General features: G+C 50.1%; 1 long non-coding RNA gene across 1 annotated transcript; it reads left to right on the top strand.

Moving 5' to 3' along the window:
* Nucleotides 1-295: 295 nt before the first annotated feature.
* LOC147649300 (uncharacterized) lies at nucleotides 296-5,383 on the top strand. Its single transcript, XR_015279186.1, has 5 exons — nucleotides 296-1,334; nucleotides 1,429-1,662; nucleotides 1,954-4,488; nucleotides 4,583-4,816; nucleotides 5,108-5,383. It is a non-coding gene; the product is annotated as an uncharacterized LOC147649300 (long non-coding RNA).
* Nucleotides 5,384-9,676: the final 4,293 nt, after the last annotated feature.

Below are 9,676 nucleotides of genomic sequence, written 5' to 3'. Positions count from 1 at the left end.
GTGGGCAATCTGTACCACTGCATGCTCATCCTTCACCACAATGCAGAGCTGCCATGGATCACTTTTTCCATTTCTGCTGTTGGATATGTTTTGGAGAAGTTGTTCTAGGTGGCTTTGGATGGTGATCCAAGTAGGAAGCAGCCATTCGCCTGCTGTGATATCCTTACAACTAGTCCTAACTTCTCATTGCCTTTGGTTTGATTGGGGGTGTTTTATCTGTTTGTTTGATTGGTTTCTTTGGGTTGGTTCTTTGTGTTTTTCTCTCTTTTGCTCGGAGTTTCTTTTCCTTTTTTAGAAATGACTGGTGAAGTTGGCACAAGCAAACTCCAGAAAACGTAAAGCAGGCTTGACTTTCCAGAAATTGCTTTTGGCTGGCTTTAGCTGCATTCCCCAGGATCACGATCAGCAGTAGATATTTGCAGGTTTTGCTCTGCATCCTCAGCCTGCCCAGATGTTGTTCAGTGTTTCAGCAATGGAGAAGACGATGGATATTTTGCTAAACCTCCTTTCAAACAACAAAACTTGGGTTAGCACGACAGAAAAGAAGAGAAGAAAATCTTCGCCAGTTAGAACAGAGCCAGAGTCCCACCATTTCCCCCTCCACTTTGCTTTCTTTTCTACATTTAGAGGTAAAGCTTCCATCTGCAAAAGCTTCCATCTCTCACTTCCTGATGTAGCCATTTGCTACCCTTTAGCCTTGACTGCCACGCATCGGACTGCTGTCCGTGTGGGGCTGGGGATGCTCAGCCTGGAAAGAGAAGGGGGCTGGCGAGGCCTCCCTGCAGCTCTAGGAAAGATGGGCACAGAGAGGAGAAGCCTTTCAACTGCAGGAGTGAGCTTGAAGTTGGATCTAATGAAGCTGCTCTTTTCCACTCCGGCTGCTGGGGCACTGGCCCAGGCTGTGCACAGAGGCTGGGGATGCTCCATCCTTGGCAACATCCAAGGCCAGCTGGGAGCGGGGCTCTGAGCAACCTATTCTGGGCGAAGATTGCTCCGCTTGGAACAAGATGGTCTTTAGGGTCCCTTCCAAGCCCAAGCACCCAGGGATTCCGTCATTCATACTACGGTCTCCGTTGTCCTCTTCAGCCTGGGCCTGAACTCCTGGCGGTGATGTCACAGTGCACGCTCCAGCTAGAACTTCCAGCATCCAGCAACGGCCACAACACAACCCTTGGCTCTTTGTGCCAGCACGCTCTTCATTCACCCTGCTCCAAGCCTACCCCTGTCACCTTGTTGCCACCTGCTCCCTGATTCCCCCAGCAGTCCCCAAAGCTCCCCATCGCTTGGATTTTGCTCTCCATCCCTGCAGGATGTGTGCATTTGTTCCAAAAGAGGTATGGTACTATTCCATGGAGGTGGACACCCCACAGCTGCCTGGCTGGGCTGGAGCTCTGTGGGACAGGGTGGGAAATTTTGCTACCTCTGCAGGCTGGCACAGACGGAGAGGAGGAGACGGACGTCGATACACAGACTGATAGAGAAGAAGCCATGGAAGTGGACGGAGAGGATACTGGAGAGGAAGAGATGGATGTGGATATGTACGAGACAGAGGAAGAGATGGAGGTGGAAACGAAAGATTCTATTGAAGAGATGGATATTGATCTAAAAGACAAGGAGGAAGACATGGTCTTGGGATGAAGACCGATGCCAGCAGCAGAACAGGCAGGTGCTCCCCACAGGCAGAGTGGGTCCCCTGCTGCCAGCCTGGGGCCGGGCTGGGCACTTCCTGCTCAGGGACACGCTAGCCCATGCACTGGATTCTGCTGGCCATCCCTGGCCTGGCCTGGGCTTGCTGTGGGCCTCACAAGCCCTGTTCCAGTGCCTGGGCCACAGCCCCCAGCCAGGCTCCCTTCTGGCAGCAGAGTCCCACTGGGCCAGTGTCCCAGCCCGGCAGCACATGGAACACCCTTCCGTGCCTGACTGCACTGACCGTGCTACTTGTTTTTCTTGCAGGACTTAGGGACATCACAGACACAGATGCCACCCTGCTGTACATATGTTTTACAGTTGTTGTGTTCAGGATAGAGGTTTTAGAGTTTGTTTAAGTTGTCTGTAAATACGTTTCATAGAGTTTTGTTAGAGCTGTTCTCAGGTAAATAGGTTCTATAGTTTGTTGTTGTTGTTGTTGTTGTTGTTGTTGTTGTTACCAATATTTTTACAGTGTAAATATGTGGTGTAGTTCATTCTTGTTCCTTTTCTTCTACAGATAAACAGTCTTTGATTTTCACACCCCAGTTCTCTTTGCATTTTCTTCGGGCACATTTGCAAAGCTGTGGGTTGTTTCGGGAACAATGCTTGCAGGACTCTAAAAAGAGTATCAAAACCGCTCTGCCACACTCTCAGCTGCTGCTGCTGCCCCAAAAAGCACTGGCTGTCTTTGCTCACACAATCACAGTTGTGGTGGCATTTCTACCACACCACAGGACAGCGATGTTTTCCCTCTTCTCCTGGAAATACCTACAGCACTTGTGGGTAGCAAGGCAAACATGAGCCTCTTTTAGTGGCCCTTGAAACTGGACATGTGAAATGAGGTACACAAAGCCACAGGCCAGCTGAACCTGGCATCTCTGAATGGGTCTTTACATTCTTCCCAGGAAGATGTATGGCAATCACTATTTTGGCAGGGAGGAAAGTGCATCAGCTAGCAATTTGCTGTAGAAAATGTGCTTTCTGCTCCTCTCACAGCCAAAACTCCTAGCCATTTCTTGGAAGTCCTTCTTAGATAAGGACCGTGTTCAACTGAGTGACAGTGAAGCCAAATGGCAATGCCGCAATCAATTGTCTTGTACACAATCTCCTTCATCCACGTGGAAGGTTACTCACGGGCACACAAGAGGACGGAAGAAACCCAAATGCATCGTTGGACATAATAAAGTCAGACGTGTTGAGGGATGAAGAAATCTTGCAGAGATATGGAAAGCTGCCCTGAAAACCCAGTTCGGGGAGAGCCTGAGCTCTTTTGTGCTTCTAGGCCTGAAGATGCTCAGCAGCTTTCCCAGATGCTCAGCAGGCAGTAGGATTGTGCCTGAATCTGGCTCTGGAAATGCCAGTGCCTCAACTGAGAGCTGTGGCAATGATTTCCATTGCATGGAGAGGGGCCACAGTCCTGCAAGAGTCTTTCAGCAGAGCAAACAGCAGCCTGGAGGGTGGGCAATGCTGCATCTGGACCACTGCATGCTCATCCTTCACCACAATGCAGAGCTGCCATGGATCACTTTTTCCATTTCTGCTGTTGGATATGTTTTGGAGAAGTTGTTCTAGGTGGCTTTGGATGGTGATCCAAGTAGGAAGCAGCCATTCGCCTGCTGTGATATCCTTACAACTAGTCCTAACTTCTCATTGCCTTTGGTTTGATTGGGGGTGTTTTATCTGTTTGTTTGATTGGTTTCTTTGGGTTGGTTTCTTTGTGTTTTTCTCTGTTATGCTTGGAGTTTCTTTTCCTTTTTTAGAAATGACTGGTGAAGTTGGCACAAGCAAACTCCAGAAAACGTAAAGCAGGCTTGACTTTCCAGAAATTGCTTTTGGCTGGCTTTAGCTGCATTCCCCAGGATCACGATCAGCAGTAGATATTTGCAGGTTTTGCTCTGCATCATCAGCCTGCCCAGATGTTGTTCAGTGTTTCAGCAGTGGAGAAGACGATGGATATTTTGCTAAACCTCCTTTCAAACAACAAAACTTGGGTTAGCACGACAGAAAAGAAGAGAAGAAAATCTTCGCCAGTTAGAACAGAGCCAGAGTCCCACCATTTCCCCCTCCACTTTGCTTTCTTTTCTACATTTAGAGGTAAAGCTTCCATCTGCAAAAGCTTCCATCTCTCACTTCCTGATGTAGCCATTTGCTACCCTTTAGCCTTGACTGCCACGCATCGGACTGCTGTCCGTGTGGGGCTGGGGATGCTCAGCCTGGAAAGAGAAGGGGGCTGGCGAGGCCTCCCTGCAGCTCTAGGAAAGATGGGCACAGAGAGGAGAAGCCTTTCAACTGCAGGAGTGAGCTTGAAGTTGGATCTAATGAAGCTGCTCTTTTCCACTCCGGCTGCTGGGGCACTGGCCCAGGCTGTGCACAGAGGCTGGGGATGCTCCATCCTTGGCAACATCCAAGGCCAGCTGGGAGCGGGGCTCTGAGCAACCTATTCTGGGCGAAGATTGCTCCGCTTGGAACAAGATGGTCTTTAGGGTCCCTTCCAAGCCCAAGCACCCAGGGATTCCGTCATTCATACTACGGTCTCCGTTGTCCTCTTCAGCCTGGGCCTGAACTCCTGGCGGTGATGTCACAGTGCACGCTCCAGCTAGAACTTCCAGCATCCAGCAACGGCCACAACACAACCCTTGGCTCTTTGTGCCAGCACGCTCTTCATTCACCCTGCTCCAAGCCTACCCCTGTCACCTTGTTGCCACCTGCTCCCTGATTCCCCCAGCAGTCCCCAAAGCTCCCCATCGCTTGGATTTTGCTCTCCATCCCTGCAGGATGTGTGCATTTGTTCCAAAAGAGGTATGGTACTATTCCATGGAGGTGGACACCCCGCAGCTGCCTGGCTGGGCTGGAGCTCTGTGGGACAGGGTGGGAAATTTTGCTACCTCTGCAGGCTGGCACAGACGGAGAGGAGGAGACGGACGTCGATACACAGACTGATAGAGAAGAAGCCATGGAAGTGGACGGAGAGGATACTGGAGAGGAAGAGATGGATGTGGATATGTACGAGACAGAGGAAGAGATGGAGGTGGAAACGAAAGATTCTATTGAAGAGATGGATATTGATCTAAAAGACAAGGAGGAAGACATGGTCTTGGGATGAAGACCGATGCCAGCAGCAGAACAGGCAGGTGCTCCCCACAGGCAGAGTGGGGCCCCTGCTGCCAGCCGGGGGCCGGGCTGGGCACTTCCTGCTCAGGGACACGCTAGCCCATGCACTGGATTCTGCTGGCCATCCCTGGCCTGGCCTGGGCTTGCTGTGGGCCACACAAGCCCTGTTCCAGTGCCTGGGCCACAGCCCCCAGCCAGGCTCCCTTCTGGCAGCAGAGTCCCACTGGGCCAGTGTCCCAGCCCGGCAGCACATGGAACACCCTTCCGTGCCTGACTGCACTGACCGTGCTACTTGTTTTTCTTGCAGGACTTAGGGACATCACAGACACAGATGCCACCCTGCTGTACATACGTTTTACAGTTGTTGTGTTCAGGATAGAGGTTTTAGAGTTTGTTTAAGTTGTCTGTAAATACGTTTCATAGAGTTTTGTTAGAGCTGTTCTCAGGTAAATAGGTTCTATAGTTTGTTGTTGTTGTTGTTGTTGTTGTTGTTGTTGTTACCAATATTCTTACAGTGTAAATATGTGGTGTAGTTCATTCTTGTTCCTTTTCTTCTACAGATAAACAGTCTTTGATTTTCACACCCCAGTTCTCTTTGCATTTTCTTCGGGCACATTTGCAAAGCTGTGGGTTGTTTCGGGAACAATGTTTTCAGGACTCTAAAAAGAGTATCACAACCGCTCTGCCACACTCTCAGCTGCTGCTGCTGCCCCAAAAAGCACTGGCTAGCTTTGCTCACACAATCACAGTTGTGGTGGCATTTCTACCACACCACAGGACAGCGATGATTTCCCTCTTCTCCTGGAAATACCTACAGCACTTGTGGGTAGCAAGGCAAACATGAGCCTCTTTTAGTGGCCCTTGAAATTGGACATGTGAAATGAGGCACACAAAGCCACAGGCCAGCTGAACCTGGCATCTCTGAATGGGTCTTTACATTCTTCCCAGGAAGATGAATGGCAATCACTATTTTGGCAGGGAGGAAAGTGCATCAGCTAGCAATTTGCTGTAGAAAATGTGCTTTCTGCTCCTCTCACAGCCAAAACTCCTAGCCATTTCTTGGAAGTCCTTCTTAGATAAGGACCGTGTTCAACTGAGTGACAGTGAAGCCAAATGGCAATGCCGCAATCAATTGTCCTGTACACAATCTCCTTCATCCACGTGGAAGGTTACTCACGGGCACACAAGAGGACGGAAGAAACCCAAATGCATCGTTGGACATCATAAAGTCAGACGTGTTGAGGGATGAAGAAATCTTGCAGAGATATGGAAAGCTGCCCTGAAAACCCAGTTCGGGGAGAGCCTGAGCTCTTTTGTGCTTCTAGGCCTGAAGATGCTCAGCACCTTTCCCAGATGCTCAGCAGGCAGTAGGATTGTGCCTGAATCTGGCTCTGGAAATGCCAGTGCCTCAACTGAGAGCTGTGGCAATGATTTCCATTGCATGGAGAGGGGCCACAGTCCTGCAAGAGTCTTTCAGCAGAGCAAACAGCAGCCTGGAGGGTGGGCAGTGCTGCATCTGGACCACTGCATGCTCATCCTTCACCACAATGCAGAGCTGCCATGGATCACTTTTTCCATTTCTCCTGTTGGATATGTTTTGGAGAAGTTGTTCTAGGTGGCTTTGGATGGTGATCCAAGTAGGAAGCAGCCATTCGCCTGCTGTGATATCCTTACAACTAGTCCTAACTTCTCATTGCCTTTGGTTTGATTGGGGGTGTTTTATCTGTTTGTTTGATTGGTTTCTTTGGGTTGGTTTCTTTGTGTTTTTCTCTCTTTTGCTTGGAGTTTCTTTTCCTTTTTTAGAAATGACTGGTGAAGTTGGCACAAGCAAACTCCAGAAAACGTAAAGCAGGCTTGACTTTCCAGAAATTGCTTTTGGCTGGCTTTAGCTGCATTCCCCAGGATCACGATCAGCAGTAGATATTTGCAGGTTTTGCTCTGCATCCTCAGCCTGCCCAGGTGTTGTTCAGTGTTTCAGCAGTGGAGAAGACGATGGATATTTTGCTAAACCTCCTTTCAAACAACAAAACTTGGGTTAGCACGACAGAAAAGAAGAAAAGAAAATCTTCGCCAGTTAGAACAGAGCCAGAGTCCCACCATTTCCCCCTCCACTTTTCTTTCTTTTCTACATTTAGAGGTAAAGCTTCCATCTGCAAAAGCTTCCATCTCTCACTTCCTGATGTAGCCATTTGCTACCCTTTAGCCTTGACTGCCACGCATCGGACTGCTGTCCGTGTGGGGCTGGGGATGCTCAGCCTGGAAAGAGAAGGGGGCTGGCGAGGCCTCCCTGCAGCTCTAGGAAAGATGGGCACAGAGAGGAGAAGCCTTTCAACTGCAGGAGTGAGCTTGAAGTTGGATCTAATGAAGCTGCTCTTTTCCACTCCGGCTGCTGGGGCACTGGCCCAGGCTGTGCACAGAGGCTGGGGATGCTCCATCCTTGGCAACATCCAAGGCCAGCTGGGAGCGGGGCTCTGAGCAACCTCTTCTGGGCGAAGATTGCTCCGCTTGGAACAAGATGGTCTTTAGGGTCCCTTCCAAGCCCAAGCACCCAGGGATTCCATCATTCATTCTACGGTCTCCGTTGTCCACTTCAGCCTGGGCCTGAACTCCTGGCGGTGATGTCACAGTGCACGCTCCAGCTAGAACTTCCAGCATCCAGCAACGGCCACAACACAACCCTTGGCTCCTTGTGCCAGCACGCTCTTCATTCACCCTGCTCCAAGCCTACCCCTGTCACCTTGTTGCCACCTGCTCCCTGATTCCCCCAGCAGTCCCCAAAGCTCCCCATCGCTTGGATTTTGCTCTCCATCCCTGCAGGATGTGTGCATTTGTTCCAAAAGAGCTATGGTACTATTCCACGGAGGCGGACACCCCGCAGCTGCCTGGCTGGGCTGGAGCTCTGTGGGACAGGGTGGGAAATTTTGCTACCTCTGCAGGCTGGCACAGACGGAGAGGAGGAGACGGACGTCGATACACAGACTGATAGAGAAGAAGCCATGGAAGTGGACGGAGAGGATACTGGAGAGGAAGAGATGGATGTGGATATGTACGAGACAGAGGAAGAGATGGAGGTGGAAACGAAAGATTCTATTGAAGAGATGGATATTGATCTAAAAGACAAGGAGGAAGACATGGTCTTGGGATGAAGACCGATGCCAGCAGCAGAACAGGCAGGTGCTCCCCACAGGCAGAGTGGGGCCCCTGCTGCCAGCCGGGGGCCGGGCTGGGCACTTCCTGCTCAGGGACACGCTAGCCCATGCACTGGATTCTGCTGGCCATCCCTGGCCTGGCCTGGGCTTGCTGTGGGCCACACAAGCCCTGTTCCAGTGCCTGGGCCACAGCCCCCAGCCAGGTTCCCTTCTGGCAGCAGAGTCCCACTGGGCCAGTGTCCCAGCCCGGCAGCACATGGAACACCCTTCCGTGCCTGACTGCACTGACCGTGCTACTTGTTTTTCTTGCAGGACTTAGGGACATCACAGACACAGATGCCACCCTGCTGTACATACGTTTTACAGTTGTTGTGTTCAGGATAGAGGTTTTAGAGTTTGTTTAAGTTGTCTGTAAATACGTTTCATAGAGTTTTGTTAGAGCTGTTCTCAGGTAAATAGGTTCTATAGTTTGTTGTTGTTGTTGTTGTTGTTGTTGTTGTTGTTACCAATATTCTTACAGTGTAAATATGTGGTGTAGTTCATTCTTGTTCCTTTTCTTCTACAGATAAACAGTCTTTGATTTTCACACCCCAGTTCTCTTTGCATTTTCTTCGGGCACATTTGCAAAGCTGTGGGTTGTTTTGGGAACAATGTTTTCAGGACTCTAAAAAGAGTATCACAACCGCTCTGCCACACTCTCAGCTGCTGCTGCTGCCCCAAAAAGCACTGGCTAGCTTTGCTCACACAATCACAGTTGTGGTGGCATTTCTACCACACCACAGGACAGCGATGATTTCCCTCTTCTCCTGGAAATACCTACAGCACTTGTGGGTAGCAAGGCAAACATGAGCCTCTTTTAGTGGCCCTTGAAATTGGACATGTGAAATGAGGCACACAAAGCCACAGGCCAGCTGAACCTGGCATCTCTGAATGGGTCTTTACATTCTTCCCAGGAAGATGAATGGCAATCACTATTTTGGCAGGGAGGAAAGTGCATCAGCTAGCAATTTGCTGTAGAAAATGTGCTTTCTGCTCCTCTCACAGCCAAAACTCCTAGCCATTTCTTGGAAGTCCTTCTTAGATAAGGACCGTGTTCAACTGAGTGACAGTGAAGCCAAATGGCAATGCCGCAATCAATTGTCCTGTACACAATCTCCTTCATCCACGTGGAAGGTTACTCACGGGCACACAAGAGGACGGAAGAAACCCAAATGCATCGTTGGACATAATAAAGTCAGACGTGTTGAGGGATGAAGAAATCTTGCAGAGATATGGAAAGCTGCCCTGAAAACCCAGTTCGGGGAGAGCCTGAGCTCTTTTGTGCTTCTAGGCCTGAAGATGCTCAGCAGCTTTCCCAGATGCTCAGCAGGCAGTAGGATTGTGCCTGAATCTGGCTCTGGAAATGCCAGTGCCTCAACTGAGAGCTGTGGCAATGATTTCCATTGCATGGAGAGGGGCCACAGTCCTGCAAGAGTCTTTCAGCAGAGCAAACAGCAGCCTGGAGGGTGGGCAGTGCTGCATCTGGACCACTGCATGCTCATCCTTCACCACAATGCAGAGCTGCCATGGATCACTTTTTCCATTTCTCCTGTTGGATATGTTTTGGAGAAGTTGTTCTAGGTGGCTTTGGATGGTGATCCAAGTAGGAAGCAGCCATTCGCCTGCTGTGATATCCTTACAACTAGTCCTAACTTCTCATTGCCTTTGGTTTGATTGGGGGTGTTTTA

Source organism: Cyanistes caeruleus, chromosome 25 (genome assembly GCF_971803275.1).
Source record: "Cyanistes caeruleus chromosome 25, bCyaCae1.hap1.1, whole genome shotgun sequence".
Taxonomy (NCBI): Eukaryota; Metazoa; Chordata; class Aves; order Passeriformes; family Paridae; genus Cyanistes; species Cyanistes caeruleus.
The sequence above is the reverse complement of the archived record's forward strand: the minus strand, read 5'-3'. Positions and strand labels throughout refer to the sequence as shown.